We start from the raw sequence: 21,515 nt of genomic DNA, 5'->3' as shown, positions 1-21,515 counted from the left end.
CGCCGGTGCCCCCTCCCGTCATGTGATGCGGCGAGGCGAGGAGAGGGAAAGAGGCGGGGCGGGGCAGCGGCGAAGCGCGGGCCGCCATCTTCGGTGAGGGCAGTCCCTTTCTGGCAGCAGGGGATTTATGGCGGCGGCGGGTCCGGGCGGTGCGGCGAGGCGGCCCAGCGGGGCCCGCCGGAGCCCCGCACCGCCCCGAGCAGCGGGAGGGCGCGGGTAGAGAGGGTTGTGAGGCGGACGGAGGGGGCTGTAGTCAGCGCCTCCCATATGGTCTAGCGGTTAGGATTCCTGGTTTTCACCCAGGCGGCCCGGGTTCGACTCCCGGTATGGGAAGGATACTTTTTCCCTGCCCGGGAAGGGGGGAACCATTCCGCAACCCCTCAGCTTCCCCGGGACTCTTTTAAACCCCATGTTTCATTTTTCCGGCCAAATTTTTCGACCCTAGGGAGTCTGCTGGAGCTCGACCACTGAAAACCCTGCCCGCAGCCTCAGCTTAAAATGTTCAAGTCAACCGGATGGCAGAGGACCCAACTAAATAACATGGCATTAATCGTAGTTTGGTGTAATGCAAGCAAGAAAATTGCCGCTCATGTCCCGCAGCGTGTTTTAAACCACCCTGACTATTGTCCAAGTATTGTACTGCAGCTCCAGCAGCGACAGAAAGTGTGTATATATATATACATATATATATATAAAAAAATGAGTGTGAAGCGCTCATCACTGATGAAGGGGAATTCCTTAACAAAGCCAAGTACGTCCAACACTTCCTCGTGCAGGTGTATGCACCCCGGCGGCAGGCGTCCAGGGTGGGCAATGGCGCTGCCTCCGGCCTCACCACCGGAGCCCGCCCAGGGTCCCGCAGCGAGGGCAGGGCAGTGCTGCCCCCTCGTCTGGGGACAGATGCGGGATCCCACACGGCCGTGGGATGGTAGGGGTCCCGGCACCGTGACTGCTGTGGCTTGTCAGGGTGTCAGAGAGCTTGGCTGTGGCAGGTCTTCAGTGATCCCCAAGCTGCTGCTGCTGCCACAAAGACAGAGCCTTGTCACCTCACGTAACACCCCCCTCAGACCCTTGTCACCTCATGTACCCCCCCTTAGAGCCTTGTCACCTCACATAACACCCCCCTCAGACCCTTGTCACCTCATGTACCCCCCCTTAGAGCCTTGTCACCTCACATAACACCCCCCTCAGACCCTTGTCACCTCATGTATCCCCCCTTAGAGCCTTGTCACCTCATGTACCACCCCCAGAGCCTCATCAACTCATGTAACACTCCCGTCCCAGAGCCCTGTCACCTCACCCCCCTGCCCGAGCCTTGGCACCCGGCACATTTCGGCTTTAAGGAAAGCCCAGCCCGGCAGGAGCCCGGGGCACGGCGCCTCGGGGCTGCCGCTCCTCCCTAGGACGCCCCTCGCCACTCCCGCTTCCCGCCGGCGGTCCCTGAGGGGCGGGCACCGCAGGCGGCGAGGTGCGGCTCTGCGCATGCGCGGCGCCGCCTCACGGGCCTGGGGGCGCCGGGGCGGGGGCCGGCGTCGGCGTCGTCGGCGTCGTCCTCCTCCTCCTCCTCCTCCGCCGCCGGCGGGGATCACTGGCTGAAGTCCCCTGCTGAAGCCCCGCAGTGAAGTGGCCTTCTGTGCCCGCTCTTGAGGGTTGTAGGGGATGTGTGGGTGCGAGGGCTGGTGCTGCCCGGGGAACGTCTGTAAGCGTGCTGAGCTCCTGCTGTTGTTTTCTCATGCTCTTTAAATGACAGGCAAGAATCACACAGCGTTACAGATGCACGATGGAGTTCTCCATCTTCAACAATAAGCAGTAAGCAACACTGAAACCAACAGCTAAATGTCTAAACCATGAGGAACCGAAGGCTTCGGGCACTGCCAAATAAATTTTGTCACGTTGCGCACCCCGTGTGTTATGCACCTCTGTCTATATATGAGGAGCACTCACAGACAATATTTCTCTTGCTAAGAAACACACAACCAAGAAATGAAGAGTGTCAATCTGTAGCCTGTATTTTTAACGCTTAGTCTTAGTTATATAGGAACAAGTACAAACATGGTAGTTCTCTAGGCTCAGGATGGGTAAGAGTGATCCGCTCTCTCTGAATTCTGATTTAAGTAGATACAGCCTGATCACGATCCAGGTGCAAACCCTTCTGTGCCCCCATAAAGGCTGGCAGAAGGACTATTAGCAAACCAAGGAATGGTCCCGTAACCGTAGTCAATGCTTTGGGTTTCCTTGTCAAGCTTGCAGTTTCTGCAATGCATTTGTCTTACTCCCATGTGCTATTCAAACAGCAGCACATGCCGTGCTGATGCTGTGTAAGAATTGAATTAAAATCAACTAGTTGGCAACGTCTTAAAAAGCAAAGCAACAGAATTAAAGGTTGGACTAGATGATCCCTGAGGTCCCCTCCAACCTGAGATTCTGTGATTCTGTGTAATTGCCGTCCCAAAGATAATCAGTAATGGGACTTGCTCTCAAGTCGGAAGTATTGTCATTTGAAGTGATTTAAAAGGAGCTCTAAAATGAGAGCTGCCCGGTTTTCAGCTGAAGAGACAAGCTGACTCGGAATGGCAGAGACATACGGGTTAATCAGGCGCTGGGTACCGTAAGCCGAACAAGACTTGGGGCTCTGCATCTGGCGGTACTACAACGCATCCAGGGGCAGAGCGTGGGTCGTGCAACAGGAGCGGGCTCACAGCACGATGCCATACTGAAAGGGTTTACAAGTACGGAGAGGAAGCAGCTTGGCCAGAGCATCAGCACTGCAGTCGTCCTCCTCTCGCAGCGGAGGTGAAGATAATAGGAATTTACCTCGAGTAACTCAGGACAGCACCTGTAACAAATGCCTTGTCAGCATCTGTACGTCAAACAGGATAGAGAGAACTAAAAACAGACTGGAGGAAGCAGCTGGCAGAGCAGTCTGAAGTTCTGGGAGGGAAGAATGCCTGCTGCAGCTCAAAAGATGAATATCTCAACCAGGAGAAGACTGGTTAACCAAGAGATGAGGTGCAGCCTGTTGCACTCTCTTGGACATCTTGGAGGACTTTGGGGCAGGATTGTTGCTGCTAGATTAAGTAACTGTGTGTTTAAAAGTCTACATTGGACAGTTATATATATATAGATCAGGTGCTTTTCTGAAAATAATTGATAAAAATTACCTAGTTTATTCCTTATGAGCTGAAGCCTTTAGATCAAGGCTTTAGAAAAAGGAAGAAAAGTTGTCTTATATCAAAAATTACATCAAAAATAGAATCTGTGCTCTTCAGCAAGAATTGACTTCTATCTTTAAAATTTATTCAGGAGGCGTAGAATCGGCTGTTTCTTCTCTCTAGGTACTGAAATCTTCATTTTCCCCAAGAAGGCACACCTACCAGAGGCCCCGCCAATGCCACGCCGTAGCTCCGCTGTTCCTTTCACGCCAGCATTCTGTAGCCAGGCTGAAGAAGCAGCCCCAGCTGAAAAAGACGGTTCAAATGCAAAAGGAGCAACCCAATCCCAGAATCAAGGCAATTCTTTTAAGATCTCAAAACCGTAAAGGTAACATCTCAAAGGGGTGAGTGTGTCTTAAGAAAGTATTTCAGCCCCCCAGGACAAGCGCAGCATCAGGAATAGTTAGCGCCCGATCTCCCAGGACTCCCTAGGGAAGGTCGGTGCTAGTCCTCGTCCTCCTGCCCCGATATATCTGCAACACTTCGGCTGTTTGCTGCTCTCACGTGCTTCCTGGCGACAGCACGTCAGCCTTCCAAGTACATTCACAGCGGTGCTCTCTGACTTGGGAAAGGGTTTCCTTTCTTCTGTAAATAAAGGAAAGGTGGTTCCTGGCAAGAATGGCTGTGAATGGAAGCTCCACATCGTCACGTGCGATGAGAATGTTCTTTAGAGACCCTGTTATGAAGAATGGGGTGATCGCACACTCCCTGTAACAGCGACTGAAAGAATGTGAGCAGCCACTTTCTTCGATGAAAGAACAGACTGCCTTCTACTTGAGAAATGCCTTTCTGAAGGAGACAGGGCTCCCCGGAGCACCCACCACCTACGGCCTGTTACCTATGCTGCTTACAGAGCCATTACCCTAGCAGGTTCGGTGGAAAGAGATACCTAGGTAAAGAAAGCCATTCTAGAGAGCTGGAGAAAAGAATATGCAGCTACAAAGTACGTGAGGGTGCAGAGAGGAAAGAGAGGCCTGACTGAAGGAGAACCTGCACCGTAGGCTAAAGGCAGATGTCCTCACAGTTTTAAAAGATACAACAGGTAGAGCAGTTGTTGTAGCCAGTTTCAGCTGGACGAACTCTGTAGGGAAGACTTTAGCAGATATATTATTGGGAACAAACACACACTGCTTCTAAATCAGTGGATGTAGCAGCTAGGGCAGCTGAGTGGGAAACAATCCTTGTAATCAACGAGGATCTCCACATACATGCAGTGCATGGAATATAATGGAAGTTTAGCTGGTAAACAAAGACTAGTTTCTTGGATGCTGGGTAAGTGTCCGTGCAGCAGACAAAAATGTTTTCCAAAGATGGCAAGTGACAGCTGAAAAGACAAGTTTTGAAGGCAGACAACACCCAGCTGCCCTGCGACTACTGCAGAACTGTTGAGGTTGGAAGGGACCTCCAGGCTGTCTGGCCCACCCACCCCGCTCACAGCAAGGTCGCCTACGGCAGGTTGCCCAGGGCTGTGTCCAGCTGGGTTTTGAATATCTCCAAGGTCGTTCCACAACCTTTCTGGGCATCCTGATGCAGTGCTTAATCACCCTCACTATTGGGTTTTGGGTTTTTTGTTTTTGGTTTTTTTTTTTTGTTTAAGTGGCAATTTCTGTATTTCAGTTTGTCCCCACTACTTTTGGTTTTACTAGGCACCGCTCTGGAGAGTCCAGATCCATCTCTAGTCTAAACAGCAGGTATTTATACACATTGAGATTCCTCCCTGAGCTTTCCCTTCTCCAGGCTAAGCAGTGCCAGCTCTCAGACTCTGCTAGTATGACAGATACTCCAACCACCCGATATCTTAGTGGCCCTTCGCAGGACTCTCACCAGTCTCTCCCTTTCTTAGGCTGGAGAGCCCAGGCCTGGACACAGCACTTGGGGCACCTCACCAGCGCTGGTCACTGCCCTGGACGTGCTGGCAATACTTCTTCATGCAGCCTCTTGGCTGCCTTTGCTGCAAGGGCACGTTCCTGGCCCGTGGTCGGGGTCTGCCAGGACCCCTAGGTCCTCTGCAAAACTGCTTTCCAGCTGGTCGGCCACAGCAGGTACCCCCGCACAGGGTTATTTATTTTACAAACCTGAATGGTACACGATAAGTAATAGGCTGGTAGGCTGCTAGGAGGTTCCTCTCTCTCCTCCTTAGGCAAGGAGCCTGAATTACTATGAGTTTAATTTAAAAAGCAGAAATTGTACAGTCAAAATACTTCAACATTTTTCACTCTGGAAAAATGACCCTTAAGTATTCCACGGTGTTGGAACGGAAGAGATCACCCCAGAGAATTTCAGGCTTTTAAGCTTTTTTAAGCTTTAAGCCTTTTTTTTTCCCCTCCCACATTACCTCAGGCTTTTAAGAGCCAACACAGACAAGAAGAATGGTTTTACCTGCCTCCTTTTAAGACTGGGAAAGATGACAAGAAAACATCCACCCCACTTCCTTTTTATATTTGCTCATTTCAAGTATCTAGTACAACCTCCTTGTCAGACCTTGAACCTGATACTGCAGAGCTCTGTAGTTTTGCCCGGCTCTGTGGTACATCCATTTTACATTCATGCAAAACATATTCCAGTGGCAGCTGTGACGATGACCCTGCGCTCTGTAACAACGTGCCATGGTCCACCTTTGCCAAGGGAATTTAGAGGCGTTTCAGCTCTTCATTTCTCCTGCTGAACTCTTTGTTCAACTTCGTCCCAGTGAAGCAGAAGTTAAAGGTGCCATTAGCTGTGACACAGCACACGAGCAAGCCTCTTTGCCAAATTTATGTTTCAAAAAGTACTACGCTGTTTAGCAGTTGGTGGAAAGTCATAATTACAAGCTGCTGCTACTAGTTAGGTGCCCTCTGTTCATTTGTGAAGGGGGAGTAGAATAAAATATGGTTTTCTCCCCCAATCCCCTTCCTTTTGTACACCTCCCCCATTTTAAAAGTACATTTTCACATAAAAAAAAAGTACAAAGCCAGATTATTCTGACAAAATCCTTCTAATTCCCTGATATTCTTATAGGGGAGAAACTTGTCTCAAGTTCTGGAACGGAGTAAGCTTATAATTTAACTGCACAACACCAGCATTCACTTGCTGCCAGCACCTCATCTGAGCTATCGTTACTTATAAAACGCCTTCTGCTACGTGCATTCTGTACACCGTATTCTCAAGTTGTTAATGCTAGAGGCTTTGCTGGCAAAACTTTCACTAGAACAACCCAAAATGCTCTAAAGCTATAAAAATTGCAGCGCAGGGAGTGTACAGAAGTAACCGCAGTACATCATGAGGCGGTCTGCAACCGCTGGACGAGCAATCGTACTTCTTTGGACTTTTAACCTCTTGCTTTTACGATTGTTATACACAGTAAATCGCCAAAAGCGATCTAGCTACACTATTTCCTTGACAAACTGCCCTGGTTTTTGTATCAAGCGGTAAGGGGCGTTTGCAGAGAGACAAACCCATGAAGATACCAGTACTCTGATCATCTTTCGCTGTAGGGCAGGAAACAAGCTAGAAAGACTTGCTCCGTTCCAAAAATATCTGGGCTTTTCTAATCGTGATCACAGCCTAAGCACTGCTACCACTAGAACGAGACTAAAATAGCTTCAGCACCTATGTGTTGTTTAGCTGGTTTCGTTACTATGCCGCTCGTTAAATCACGCGGTGACTCCACAGAGCTGTCACTGTTGATCAGTACCCGCCTTCTTCCAGCTGAGCTGCCAGAACTTTAGCAAGACAAAACATCATGTTTAAGAGTGGGAACTCCCTGCTCCCCAGGGTAAAAAAGAAGCCCACGATTCACTCTTGTCCGATAGGACTTGTGCTAAGCACGCCAGCACATGACAAGGTACCTTCTTCCAAGGGGTCCGACTACTGTACCGCCTTCGCTGCGGGTTTTTCTTAGCACACTACATGTTTTCTTCTGCTTTAAATGCTTTTATGTAAGAGAAAGGCAGCAAAATGAGGTAATACAGGATTTCATTTTCACATGCTACCCTGGTGCCCCGGGCTTGCTTCCAAACATCAGTAACGTCCACTTCTCGCAACGTTTCAGGAATGAATATCCACTTGCGCTCGGGTCTGACTGTTCGTAGAAGACCAGGCGAGTGTCACTAGGTAACAGGCAGGCAAGCAGGTCTTCGCTCTCATCCTCAGGCTGCCGGTACCTCCGCGGACAGAGTCAAAGGCATTGTCTTTGCGTTCTTCTGGAAGAGCCTTCTCAGCATCACCTGCAAGTTCGTTATGGGTGAGATTTAAAAGTTTGCTACCACCCTGAACTGCCACGATGAAGACAAACCCCCTAAGTAGAACAGATTTGCACAGAAACCACACACCTTTTCACACAGGCACAAAGGTATTTAAGTATTAATAACTATCCGCGCCAAAGGAAGTAAGATACCTAATTACCTTTTGGTGTTATGTGGAATTTTAAAACAAAAGAAATGGACAGCCAGCCCTCCCTTCAACCCCATAGATCTTGTTCCAAAGGATGGGAAGACAACGCACTGTGTGAGCATGCCGTCCTTAAAAAGACCCGATCTGTAGGTTAACAGTAAAACCCTCCCAAGGGGGTGCGGCGGGCTGAAGAGGCGATTTCTTCATGCCAGCACTGCCTGCAGGTTATCAGGCTGCCTCTCCCTGCTCCAGGGGCACCCGCTGTCAGCCAGGAGACAACGAAACATTTCAGCAAACTACAGTATTCCCAGAAGCTTTCCCAATATGTTGAGAAAGCAATTTAAGAACAAGACCACGCGGAGGATGTAGCTAGAAAAAAATACCCTGCCCAAAGGCATGAACTGACCCGTTGCACCCAGGGGGGGGCTCACAGGCACGTTGACCGTGAAGCCCATTTCCACAGCGTAAATTCTTATGTTCTGATGCAATATATTGCTGCTTGTGAAATACAGTACGCTGCAGTAAGGCTTTTCTCCAGGGGGTGAGTCTGGAACGAGAGAGAGAATAAATACATGAGAGACAAATATGAACAGAAGCCATTTGGAATTCAGCCACTCAGCCGTTCTTCTCGATTTACTGCCCGCGAAGTGCACAGATTCAAAATTCTGTTCATTTATTTTCCCAGAAGCCTGACGCTCGGCTGCAACGTGTATAGGGGAAAGTACCCACAACTGCCTTGGCCTGCAACTTACCGGTGCTGAACCGGCGGTTATGGTGCTAGAAGGCCTGCTCGGAGCGAACGCTGAAGCATCAGAGCGGCGTGATAAAGCAGCTCGTCATTCGGGAAGCGGGCATAAAGGAGCCTGTTTTGCAGTTGTGAGCTGAGATCCGGCACCCTCGCTAACAACCCGCTGCAGATCGGCAGCTGTACAATGGCTTCCCAACACCCAAAGGAGCTGGGTACTGATCAAATACCGCGTTCTGCACATGGGAAGAGATGTCTGGCTGCCCATCTCCGACCAAACGCTCCTGATGTAGCGGAGACCAAGCGTACTCGTCAGGTTTGCTGTGGAGAGGCTGTTCCATCTTCTTTATTTGGTAGGTGACAGACACCCTGTGAGGAAGCAAGCAGAGCAAAAAATACAAAATTTGAGATAAAAAGATTTGAGAGAGTCTGTCTGAGTTTCACTGACCTCTCCTCCGCCACTTATTGAAATGCGTGTCTCTAAATACTTGTAGTTCTGTGACCACCTGCAGTCCTGAGAAGCTGACAGCAGATGGTGCTTGTTAAATTGGACTGAAATTATAACCCTCAAGTTTAACAACCTCAGAGGGATTTGCTGCATGGACATTACAATAAACCAGAAAGGAGAAGCAAAATACTTTGGAAAGGTCCTGAAAACTCTCAGCATGCCAGCATAGCTTATCTGCACCTTAATTCTGTGCCCTGGAGCGAGTGCAAGGCTGCATTCTGCTGGTGACTGAAATCCACCTCCGTTAGGGTCAGTTTATATCCAGACACGGGGCTGATCGCCGGTCAGCCTGGAGGGCAAAGTTAATGCTCTGCCAACCTGATTAGTTCAGTATTTTCTAAGAATATCTGGATGTCAAATAGCTGTGCATAAAACTCAAGCTGACAGGAAAGGAAGGCTCTTTCCTGAGAGCTCCTCTGTTGCTCTTCATGTCAAACCGCTCCGTAGTCTCCGTGTAACCCACTTTTCAGCTTTGTTGTTTTATGTTTCGTCTGCAATCAGCTAAAACGATCATGAAGTATGCGGAGGTGAAAAAAGAAAACCAGTGAATGATTAGACATGTACACACAGGAGAGGGTCTTGTAAGATGTATCCTCCAGCTTCATGCTGAGAATTCCTTCCCCTTCTATTCTTAGCTTTATTTTGAAAGCTAGACATTGCCTTTGCTTTTCAAGTTATGCAGTCTGTCTCCCTCCGATTCTCGGCTGTAATCACGCTTCTGTTTTCTGCAATGTTCCTTTTTATCTTCTGCTTTAAAGACAACAATTACAAAATCCTCTCTCAAACCCGCCAGGATTACACAGAGCAAGCGGTCAAACCGTTAATGAGCTTGTAGGGCTCTGAATGCAAACTGGGACGCCGAGTGTCTCCACTTTAGCTTGCGGACGCGCATTTAGCTTTACAGCCACACAATATTCACTAACTCAAGGGCACAGATAGGAGTTATTCCTCCTCTTACAACGTAACCACCCTGGGAAATCCGATGAGTCTAATAGCAGGCCCCAGACAGCAGGCAAAAACCAGCACAAACGGCAGCTATTTAGGGAAGCTCACCTAATGCGCACCCCCATGGACAAATCACGACTTGAAGACCTCCCAGCTAAGCCTGGGAGGCTTCTCCAGCTAGTGATTTTTTCCAGGATTATCCCAGTCCCGTAGGCCAGACCCCCTCCAAGTTCTGCACATTAAAGATGCTTTCGGACAGGGGTTCACCACAGCCACTCAAGTTACTCCCCTTCTCCCACTGCTGCCGCTGAGCCCTGAACACACACTGAATTGCAGTCTGAACACCGAAGCAGCCGCCTCGCCCGTGTTCCTCAACTAGATCTGTGTTGGTAAAGTCACAACTGGCATCAGAACCATTTTAGCCTCTTTTATGTGCCTTCCCTCAACTGAGATTTTTAACCCAGAAGCAGTGACGCTTTCACTTACCCCTCCTAAAGGCCGAGAAAGCTATCGTGTAACTCCCCCTCAGACAGCCCCACAAGCTAAACTGGTGAAGACAAAATCAGTTCAGATAATTAAAGCTCTTCTTTTCAAGCAAAAAAGACATCACGTGCTCTAACAACCTCTTTCACCTCGGGAGACCAAACATCTTTAAGCATTTACACCTTCCAAAAGATTAGCTTAATATAGCATCTTTATTCTTTAGCAGGAATTCATACGGCAGAGCCCTTTGGTTCACGGTCCTCCAGGACCGCTCCTCCAAGGAATTTCCCAAAGCTGGTACTGTGACTCGTGGAACTCATCGCTCCCCATTTCCACTCACTGTTGCTTATGTTTTTACTTTGCTGTTAGAACTGGCTTTGACCCAGCCTGCGAGGCCAGGATTGCCATGCCTGTACAGAAAACTCTTGAGCGAAGCAAAGCAACAAGCAAGCCACACGTTCAAAAAAACTAAAGGCTGTGCTGCGAGCGAGAGACCTAACAAAAGGCAACACCTGAACTCGCTGGGCTCCCCAGACACCTCCCCGATTCCGTGTCACGCCCCGAGCCCAGCAGCGTGTCCTCTATCCCCACTCTGCACCAAAATCCACAGGAAAGGAGAAAAAGACTACATTAAACATTAAACAAAAGAAGGTGAAGATGCACCTGAAATCAGAAATTGTGTTATTCTCCACTAAACATCTTAAAACTACGGGGGGAGGAAACACGGGCTGAAGCAATGCGGTGGTGCCAACTTCTGGGGAAATACAGGGGAAACGGAGACCGGGACAACACTGTCCTGACTGTGAGGGCAGTGGGAGTCAACTATAAAATGTTCAGGAACGACAGCAGAAACACCTGTAGATTTTCTAGCAGTGAAAACTTTACCAGAGTAACTCACCAGGCAGTGCGCCCCGCCAAAACCACACAGCCCCCCAAAGCTCTGACCACCTAGGCAGCGCGTTGTGCCTATAAGCTAACTCCTTTCAGGAGGCATAATCCCCCCCACGCCCCCAGCCTCCACAAACCCCATGTACCCCCAATTCTCTTTCCTCTTGTGGCAGCAGATGTGACCACACAGGCCTTTTCTTCAGGCATTCTAGAACCCGATGCAAAACTTCTGTCTAGCAACAGTGACGGCACCAAAAAAACCAGAAGAAATTAAATTACTTTACATATAATGTTTACCGAGTTAACGGCTCACATATGTACCGTACGTTGCTGTAAGTGTACCCACGTATAATTTCTGTGTGAAACGTGACGGAGAGAAAGAACTACAACAACTGTGAGAAAAACTAACAAAATTACAGATGTGAGACCACTGCTGTCAGCTTGCTCTTGTTAAGAAGCGAGAGAGCTTTTTTCTTAGAGGAAGAGCTTGCAAAGTAATTAATTTGTAGGAACAACGTAAAAAATGGGACACTTCATCAGGATTTCCCCCAGAGTCATCCCAGAAAGATTACAAACCACCCTAGGGTGTTTGTTTCTCTTCCGAAGGCTCGCAGCCACACGATGGAATACCCAGTTTGACTTTAATCACTGCTTTATTCAGCTACTTGTTGCAATTAAAGATTGTAAAACTATATAAAATTGGAGCGGGGGGGGGGAAGGGTGAGAGTAAACATACAAAATATTTCTGCAAGAACAACATGTAAAATACACAAACAGAAGCGACTGAAACGAAACATCTCAATCCCAGAGAACAGGCTACTGTTGCCATGACAAAATAAAAACGTATAAAGCTGCAGCGCCAGCATGAGAGGACACTGTTTAAACAGGTGCATCCTCCTTGTGGCAAGGCATGGCGGGAACCCACAGCAACGCTCTGACACGAACCTGCTGGGATGAGCTGGATGCGAAACTTGGGTGCCTCAGGAGAAAATCCATCCCCCTGCCTGGCTCTGCGCCTGGGGAAGTTGCACGAAGCGCTGAGCCCTGGGGAGCCCGGCTCATGACCGGCCGCCAGCTGGGGTTAGCTCCGATCACCACGGCTCTCTGGGCTCGGCCGTGCAGCCAGTTTTTACCCAGGGAAGAGCACACCTGTCTGAGCCACGAGCCGCCAGCCTCTCCAGGAGGACGCTGTTCTCCAGCCGGCATCTGTACATATGTTTTCCTCCCAGAATCCCGCCAGCGGCGACCCGAGCTTTGGGAAAACTGATCTTTAAGTAGAAGCACAGCCTGCCCGCAGGTGACAGCAGTCAGCGGCGCCCCGCCTCCCGTACAGCGCTCAGAAACTCCCCGCCGTGCTCTGCAGGAGGAATGTGGGTGCTCCGGAGGAGAAACAAGAACTCACCCTGCTCTTCAGGGGGGAAAAGCAGCTCGGAGCGCCGGTACCACCCGCCCCGCACTCCGGCCCGGCCCCGCCGCCGCCACCCGGAAGCCATCGCTCAGCGCTTCCGGGGGCGCCGCCGCACCGCGCATGTCCGACCCGGCGGCGGCGCAGCCGCGGTGCCGATCTATCCGCGGGCCTCCGCGCGTCCGCGATTCCCCCCGGTGCCCGCCGACCTGCCGCGGACGGCATGGCCGGTGTCTGTGAGGCGGCCCGCGGGGCCCCGCCGTGGCCGGTGCGGGAGGGCTCGGGGACACCGCGGCGGGGCCGCCGGAACGGGGCACGCACGGCGCATGCGTGAGGCGGCGCGCTGCGGTTCATGCGCGCCCCCTGCCGGGCGCTCCGCAGCCCGTGGTCACGCATGCGCTGTGGGGGGGCGCTGGGGACCCCGGCCCCTTTCCCCGGGCACCGGGCCAGCACTAGGCCCCGCTCCAATGCCCCGACGAGCCCCCAGCAGACTCCCAGGCCCTCCCCCCCACAGCCTCCCCGGGATTCCCCCCCCACCCCAGCCTCCCCGGGAACCCCCCGGGACCCCGGCCCCCAGCCTCCCCAGGGACCCCACAGACCTCCCCCATCCACTTCCACAGGCTGCTGCGAGAAACAGCCTGGCTTTCAGGCATGGCCTCGGGGATGGAGAACTGTGGTACTCCAGCCCGTGGGCGCTTTTAACGAGCACCTTTAATTACCAAAACTGATGGAAAAGCAGAAGGGACTAGAGGCGTCTGCCTGTAGCACAGTACGCTACGGAGCATGTGTAATGTTCAAAATTGAACCATAACAAGCCCCGAGAACGAATGTAAAGGAATCAAGGCCTCAGTAGGAGGGTGGCGCGGCTCTGGGTAAGGGGAAGTGGCTCCATCAATGAGTTACGGTTTGGAAACGTGCTCTCCTGACACGACAGCTGGCCTCGGCACTCCTGGCTGGTTCTGCAGGCTGAGCCTCCGAAGCGGGACAACTCGGAGAGATGCGGCCTGACCCAGCGGTACAGCTGTGTTCATTTTAGTTGTTTTCTTTGAGACGAGTGTCCGAGAACAGAAGGGGTCTAAGAGAGGTATCAAAAAGCAATAGGTTGGAAACAGCGGGAATATGAAGCACTCCCTCTTCTAGGTAGTGAAAGGCCAAGAGAACTATGGGATAAGTATATGCACAATAAGCCTTTTAAGATTAATTACTGTAGCTGAAGTTAAACAGCAAATTGTAAACAAACGGAGGAAGAAGCAGCAAGACATGGATCTAACTCAAAGCTGCCTCCGCTTCCGAGCAAGAGGAGTCCCGTTGCCCTCACTAAGGATACACGTCCTTCCTCTTAGTATTGCCTAGGGTGGTTTACAGATCACCGGCACCTCTGCAAGTAACATAGAAAATGAGATATATATCTAGAGAAATAACTTTATGGACCTACAAAACAGAGCATTTTTGAGACCCAGCAGACGCTCAGGCAAATCACTCACGCCTACAAACGCTTTCCACAGCGCGCTGTTCTCGAGCGGACTGTACGCCCCGAGGTGCGGGTTTTCAGCACGGGGACCTGCATCCAGCCTTGCCTTGGAAGAGCAGAAAATTACACGCAGTGGAAGCCAGAGGTCTCTCCCTTACAGGCATTGCGAAGTCTCACACATCAGGTCGATGAGAAAGAGATTTTTGTGTTACTGAGGCGATGACGAGTAAACGGCAAAAACGTGCAGGTCCTGTGTTCTTGTCTCGGGGAAACCAGCAGCAGCGATCTCTCCTTGCCGGGAAGTCAGTTGGTCTGAGAAGTGTTTTTCTAAGGCAGCAGGAAGCACAGGCAGCAGCTTCACAGAAAGGAACACGCTTTGCACTTGAAAACCCCGCTCTACAAAGCGGAGCCTGCTGTTCCACACATCTGGTCAGAGCTGGGCTCGGGTGCGTAACAGCAGCGTATCAAAAGTGGCATTTAGTGATTTTTTTAATGAAAACCATCTTTCAGTAATGCATCGGGCATTGTAGGACTGGTTTTGTCCAATTTCTGTGCTAGGAGCACTGCAGGCTGCGGCATTATTGTGTGCTACCACGCTGCAGTGGGGTACGTGTAGCCCACAGTCTCTGCTATCGCACGGCTATTTCTGCAGCGGGGAAAGCAGTAACTCATGAGAGCAAAATCCAGAGCGTAACAACCCCGTAAGAATCAGTTGTGACAGTCCTTTGCCCGGAGAGTACAAATGATCCTCGAACCTGCCGACTTCATGGAAAGCTCTGGAATGACTTACAGCCTAATGTTATTGATGCTGGAGGCAGAAACTGTTTGGAGGGACCAGAAGAGCAGAAGAGGAAGGTGCTCCAGGAGAAGGAGCCTTACCCTGACCACGATTACTAGCAGTATGAGTAACACCACCATCCTCACCACAGGGAACGGGGTTCCTCTTGTTTGGAGAGACGGAGGCAGCTCTAAGTTAGATCCATTCGATTTTACTACTTCAATCAGTTTACCTTTTTGTCTTCTCTTGAACTTAGAAATATTGTCTCTTTTCCTTTTCACACATACAATCTGATGACAAAACAGAAACAGTGAAAGCAAAGCTAAGCCAGGAACTGTTAACAGTATCCACGTGGTTGGAATGGCTTATTTATTCCTCCGTGCTAGCCTGCGGAGAGAGAAATAACAAAGGACTGTTATCCAGGTAGCTCAGGATTGTGACCCAGGCGGAGACACCTCCTTCTGGAGGAGTTTCGGGTGATACCAAGTGTCCTCTCAACTGCGTTTCTGTTCCATTATTTTTATCTAGTTCGTTAGGTATTATTCAGAAAAACCTGTTCACCATCCTCTCTCATGTTACCTGTCACCATCTGTTATTGTTGGTTCCATCTCTACAGCAAACAGATAAACTCTGCATTTAAATGAGCTACTGTAACATTTAAGCATCCATTTTTACCACCTTCTTTTTTGTTTTCCTTACAGGAAAGGTCTTCCTACACCACTTGCTGTAATGCACTGCAGTTAAAACTTGTTGGAAACAGTAAACTCAGTGTTTAAGCTTTGGCTATTAGATAGGGAGTCCCCTAATACCATCACCTGTTGGAGTTGGCTTTCTTCTGGGTCAATCATGTTATCGCTTACGATAATTCTAATAGGAAGAAAGGGAAATCTGTGTGTGATTCACTACTATGCATTATTCAGCACTTGGTAAACATCCAGCACACAGCTCTTTCCGAGCTTCTCAAGAGCACTGCCATGAGGCACTGCAAATCAACATTTTGGGGATGAGAATTTCATTCATTCTGCCCGGCCCCGGTCATCAAAACACGCTTCGTGCAAGGCAGAGCAGCTTGAGAGCCGGAGCTTCCGAACCTGCCCAGCTGCTGGGTGTGTTCATTCGGGAACGATTTATCTGCAATCGGTCTCCTCGGAGGAGAAAAGCCGTGCTGAGACCTACCCTTGCACTGCACTGCCGTGCCAAGGTATCGGGCTCCCTCCGAACAAAGAGCTGGAGGAGACCCAGCCCCTTCGTAACTGCCTTGTGACGGCTGTCAGGAATCCGGTGTTTTGGTTCCAGACTAGCAGGGGAGGGAGGCAGTGTCAGAGCGAGGGTGCTGAAAACGCGCAGGACATAAAGCAACGTGTCCTGTTACCACCCTTGCCCGTCCAACGCAGCTTCTTAATGACATCCTTAGGTCTGATGGGGACAGACCCCTCAGCAAGGGCCTGCTGGCATCAGGTGTGTCATTTTATAGAAAAAGCGGGTCAAATCTATTCTTGTGACTCACATCTTAAAATATACAGACTCGGTAATCGAGGGTTCGAGTTCCACCTCCTTTGCTGAGGAGCAAAGGACTGTCAGACAAATCCATACGGTTTTACTGGCTGAAAAATGCAAGCTCGTACTCACGTAAGTGCTAGTACCGCACCGTGGTAAACCCTGGGAAAAGCTGACATAAATACCGAGTAAATGTCTGGAAAATACTCTCTGACATGCTGTGTTACGTTAGCACGCATCACCCGAAACAGGCCTTCAGGCCGTGGTTCTTGCATCACATTACCAGGGTATGAAGACAGCTTTGTCCAAGCGAGCTTTCAAGCTAAAAAAAAAAAAAAGCCCCTTTTGTGTTTCCCCCCCATTAAAAAAAAAATAAAGAAAAAAAACCCAAATAGGATTAGTTGCATGAGTCAGGATTACTCTTAGAAAATCACATTCAGGGCATTTGTGTCTTAACAAGTCTGGGTGAAATCAGAAAACTAATGAATTCAGCAGTTTGACTACTGCTATTCCCCCCACGCCCCCCCACCCCGTCCCCCCGAAGGAAAAGCACTGTATAGGAAATGCTGTAGAGACACGGCGCTGGCGTTAAGTCCCTGTGCTCAGCAGCTGCCACTCCGCTCGATGTGCACATGTGTTCGGAGCCAGAGGGGGCGACTGAACTTGCACAAAGGGAAAGCTTCACCGGCTTTTATATTTTCTTGCGTTGACACACACGTCTGTCGGCCCTGCGGAAAGCACTCCGAGCGCTTCTGGGCTCTTCTCATTACAGCAAGTATTAAAAAGGAAAAAAAAAAACCACAAACCCACACTGTCAGACACAAGAAATGTTTGCCTCGGCCCAGCCTCAGCTTTCCGGCAGGAGCGGAGGGGATTAATGGCTGCTGGCAGGCTCTGTGGCTTAGCTGAAGCAAGTGCTTCGGGAAGACAGAGAGCTCCAGCAGGCTCGGAGACATAATTCACAGCAGATGCCTTTGCTCTGGGTTCTCTTTCTCTCCCCTGCTGCAATAATGATCCTGATTTATTAGTGAAGATACAGCAGCACCCTCTTCCCAAGCCGTGAGCCGTCTTTACAGCCTGCTGGGGTTCTTATTAATACACTTTTATCACTCCCATTTCAGAAAGAGCAACACTATGAGGCGGAGGAGAAGCTGTTGCCTAGGGATCAGACCGTGACGTTGATAGCCAGGCCATGCTGTTTGCCAAGCATTATTAACCAAACCCGTCCAATTTCTTTGTGGATTATTTGCTTGTAAACAGGTTCATAGGGCGGCAGTATTAAGCCAGGCAGGAAGGACACACAGCATCGCCGTTCCTCCGCTCGCAGCGGCAGCACGCACAATCAGTGCAGGTTTGCAACCTGCACGCTTTAAGGTGTGGCGGCTTTCAAATCCCAGGCTCATCATAAAGGTGGGAAATATTTTTCCCGAATCGGATTTGGATTTTAAATATTGGCTTTCCTAGCGCTGTTGCCTTTCTTCTTCCATCCTTCGGTGGGTCCCGGCCGGCCATGGCCTGCTGCCTGGGGCTGAAGCGTCGCGTGACATTCAGGACCAGCGCCAAACCCTGCCAGCCGGGCGGCTCGCTCGGCTCTCGGCACGCTGCGGCACGTACACCAACAGCACCCGGGTTCTAAATCGCGGTCTGTGCATCCAGCACTTCACACATACAGGACGAGCCTGTAACATAAATAACAGTACCCCGTCTCCCACTCGTTTGCGTAATCTCTGCCTCCACACAAGCACACGGTTAAACAGACTCCAAAGGAAAGCCCCGGTCGCTCAGGACTTGGACCTTGCTTTCTGACCCACCAGCTGCCTCAAATCCTGCCGCACAGACCACTCGTCGGGACATGCAGACTGACACCCTCTTGTCTGATCTTGTTTATTTGCCGGGTGGGATCCCTGGGATGCCTCCGGTCTATCGCTGATCATCAGGCCCAGGCCAGTGAACAAGTCAAGCCTTCCGCATCGCGAAGTTACCGAAGGATAATCCAGAGCATCACCCGAAATGTCTGTTCCATCGGACAAATCCAGTTCTATATCCGCATACCCTGGTCTTAATGCAGGGAGGACCTTGGGCCAAGCTTAGGCTGGTGGAGCCTTTCTTGAGGAAAACAGGGTGACAGCTGGCAAATGACAAGGGGTATCAAGACTGAGAGCACCTGAGCTGAAAAGCGACTTGATCTCCACTTGCTGAAACTCCTTCCAGGCATGAACCACTCGGGATTCATTCATGTCACTGGATAAGATTTTGGTTTCAGGTAAATTTAAGCTAATTGCATCCTCTGGCAGTTTGTTTCTCTCACTAAGCTCAGGTTGTTAAAGGTCTGGAACGAAATTTAAGATACTGCTTTTGTAGACAGCTCGTTATAAGAAAACAAGGAGTACAAGCATGCCAAGCCATTTGACAGTTGGGGGAAGCAGGCACATTTTTACTAAATTATTAATTGTAATTACTAAATATACACACCATCCGAAGCGCAGGGCTTTGAAGACCCAGGCTTTTGTTCAAGAAGGGCCGCTTGGGTGGGACAGCGGGATGGAAGCCACGTAGCAAAACCCACCTGTGATGCAACATAACACACACCTGAAAGCTCTTTCTGGAGCAACTACAAAAGGCTTCGCAAGCTGCAAGTGTCCTGCTGACGTGCTGGGACCCAACGGCCCATGCAGGAATCTTGCTGCAACCCTCCATTTTTGTCACCTCAAGATTAGATTCCTACACTGTGTTCTTTGTGGGGTCACACCTGGAAACTACCGGGGAGCAAAAGGAGATGTGCGGTCTCGCTTACCAAGCCTCGTGTCGCCGTCAGAAAACACCACGTAAGTGCTCTGGGCCCTGCGTTCGCTGCCAGCGGGCTCCAGGTGGAATTCAAGATGTTTGGTTTTCATCTACGAAGCACCGAGTTCTTTAGCAGCAGCGGGTGCCCTTTCCCTGTGCCAAAATGCTGCAGCTGAGAGCAGAGAGAGAGAAGTGAGTCTGGGGCATTGTTCGTGTGAGGAGGAGTGAACTGATGGCAGAGAATTCTTTGTGGAGCTGCCGCAGCCCTTGAATTCTTAGCCAAGTTGGCTGAAGTCAAGAGTTAATAGTGTCTTCATGTGCTGAAATAGTCATCAGTATTTCATCGGTTGTAGGAAAGTACGGTGTAAAGGTGGGGAAAAAAGCATTGCAACAGCTCTGTATGTATCTGCATGTATGGCACAGGCCTTTCGACGCTTCCAGAACTGATGCTGCCACCAGATAAATCACAGCTCCCTTTGCACTGTTGTTAAAGCTGGGCCAGAACCCTACCTCCGAGTCATCGGTTGTCTCACATCCAAACTGTTCAGGGTGTAACCATGGTCTAGAGCACTTCCCAGCCTCCAAACAGCACTGAGCAGACCGTGCAGTGGCTGACACATTGGGAGTCTGCCTGGATGCAAGCGAGCAGGTATGTAATCAGGCTCCGTAGCTCCAAATGTCTATTTAAAGACTCCACCCTCCTGTTCCTGTTCTAGGGCTTTTAGGCTTTTTTGTACTTTCTCCTCCCCCACCCATTTCTCCCCGTCTACCATCCCCCATCTCTAAAGGCAAGAAATTTTCTCTGCTGTCAAAGTCCCTTCTTTTCTCCGTGTGCTAAACCTTCGTTATTGCATTATTCTCTGGCCATGCACTTGCCCGCAGGCCCACAGCTCTCCCTGCTATCCACACCACCCAGGCGCTACACCCCAGGCTATCCACACCACACCACGCTGGTCCTGATGCACCGTCCCGCTCGCTCCTGCGCTCAGGGCACCCACCGCAAGCTGCGCGGTGCCAGCCAAACCCCCCGCCCCGCCTGGCCTCGGGCTCCCGCTGGCCCCCGGGGCGGTTTGAGCTCTCACTACGCAGTGTTTCAGCCCAGTGAGACGCACCCCGCGTCGCGGGCCAGGCGCGATGCCGAGCCTCGGCGGTTCTGAGGCAGGGCCGGTGCAGGTATCCGTGGGGGTCTCGGAGCAGTGGGCGATGTCGGGGAGCTCCGCGGCACCCCCGTGTCTATCGGCTCTCACAGCCTCGCTGTCCCTGCTGGCAGAAGGGGAAGCAGGAGGCGTCTAGAGATTTGAGGGGATGGAAGGGAGGGAAGAAGAGGGAATGAGAGGGCAGGAACTGAATGCAGTGAAAGGCAGCAGCTTCCCTGTTCTCTCAGACTCCGCTATTTAAAAAAGCAAGGGGGAGGCATTATGTTACCCCATGGCCAAACTCCTCCTCAAGCAGCAAGGCACCTGCTCCAGAGGGACGCCACCCCGGGACTAGTCCGAGAAGACAACCGCTGCCTACGCTAGCTGTGCTCAAAAGTATATTTTTAAACAAATTGCAGCAAACAATTGTTCATTCACAATATTTTTTTCACGTTATCAGGCAGGAGAAAATAAGCAGTCATCTGTCAAAGGGGAAGAAAAGCTGGTAAAAAACTGTCCCATTAAACCAAATTGCCTGGATCTCCTCCCCGAAGCTGACAGCCCAGCAGTGTTGAGTCTCCTATCTGCCTATGCTTGGCTTGTTATTTAATTAAGACAGAGACAGGGATGACAATCTAATTACATTGAAATGTGAAGCTGGGCTTGGAACAGCAGCCCCCATATATGACCCAGGAGACACTGGGGGAAGAAAGAGCTTCCAGGGTGGAAAGAGAGCTACTTTCATTTACTAACGGCTCTTCAAACAAGGGCCATCTTGGAACCTGCTGACGAGGGGCCCCGGCAGAGATACAGACATACACCCAAGCCTTAAGGACGGTAGCTCAGGCAGTTTAACAGGGCTGTGTGTAAACGCCTCAGCTGACCACGAGCCAAGGACAGAACCAAAGGTTTGACCTTCTTTGGTCCAGCGCCTGCCTAACTCACGACCTTGCTCCTGAGCAGATGGAGAGGAAGACACAACGCCTCCTAACTACCTTGTGGCTGAGAAGAGGTGCCTTTTTCTCCATGCTTATCATTATCCGTCGATGCCTCAAAACCCATAAAGCCTTAAACAAAACACAGAGTTAAAGTAACATGCCCTTGTTCCTGAAATGGGGGCAGACGTAGAGCTCTGACCAGTCAGTGGTACGGCAGCAATCCTGTGACACCCCTCTTCTCCCGCCGTCCTCCCTTCCACATTTAGACCACCGTTACTCCTGATGGAAGTGCAAGAACAATGAAAGCCTGCCAGGAGCCTTCTGCATAGTCCAATTAAATGCAGCTGCTCCAAA

At 50.5% G+C, this 21,515-nt stretch overlaps 2 long non-coding RNA genes and 1 other non-coding gene across 5 annotated transcripts in view; 1 reads left to right on the top strand and 2 right to left on the bottom strand.

Moving 5' to 3' along the window:
• The first annotated feature begins 261 nt into the window (after nt 1-261).
• Nucleotides 262-333, top strand: TRNAE-UUC (transfer RNA glutamic acid (anticodon UUC)). Its single transcript has one exon. It is a non-coding gene; the product is annotated as a tRNA-Glu (tRNA).
• Nucleotides 334-7,103: 6,770 nt separating this feature from the next.
• On the bottom strand, nt 7,104-12,858 carry LOC142063027 (uncharacterized). Of its 3 annotated transcripts, none has more exons than XR_012662616.1 (5): nt 12,555-12,858; nt 12,098-12,404; nt 8,559-8,697; nt 7,990-8,130; nt 7,104-7,417 (listed from the first exon to the last, which is right to left on the bottom strand). It is a non-coding gene; the product is annotated as an uncharacterized LOC142063027 (long non-coding RNA). The 3 variants fall into 3 exon arrangements; XR_012662617.1 differs by having other exon boundaries at nt 12,098-12,168; nt 12,555-12,851; XR_012662615.1 differs by having other exon boundaries at nt 12,098-12,847.
• A 1,103-nt stretch (nt 12,859-13,961) lies between these two features.
• The window catches only part of LOC142063025 (uncharacterized), a 38,392-nt gene continuing 30,838 nt past the window's right edge, over nt 13,962-21,515 (bottom strand). Inside the window, exons 15-19 of the long non-coding RNA XR_012662613.1 lie at nt 20,200-21,440; nt 19,598-19,718; nt 19,098-19,259; nt 18,776-18,869; nt 13,962-18,632 (exon numbers count right to left, since the gene is read on the bottom strand). This is a non-coding gene — a long non-coding RNA (uncharacterized LOC142063025). The remainder of the gene's footprint in view (nt 18,633-18,775; nt 18,870-19,097; nt 19,260-19,597; nt 19,719-20,199; nt 21,441-21,515) is intronic.

The sequence above is a fragment of the Phalacrocorax aristotelis genome, chromosome 11 (genome assembly GCF_949628215.1).
Source record: "Phalacrocorax aristotelis chromosome 11, bGulAri2.1, whole genome shotgun sequence".
Classification (NCBI taxonomy): domain Eukaryota; kingdom Metazoa; phylum Chordata; class Aves; order Suliformes; family Phalacrocoracidae; genus Phalacrocorax; species Phalacrocorax aristotelis.
The sequence above is the reverse complement of the archived record's forward strand: the minus strand, read 5'-3'. Positions and strand labels throughout refer to the sequence as shown.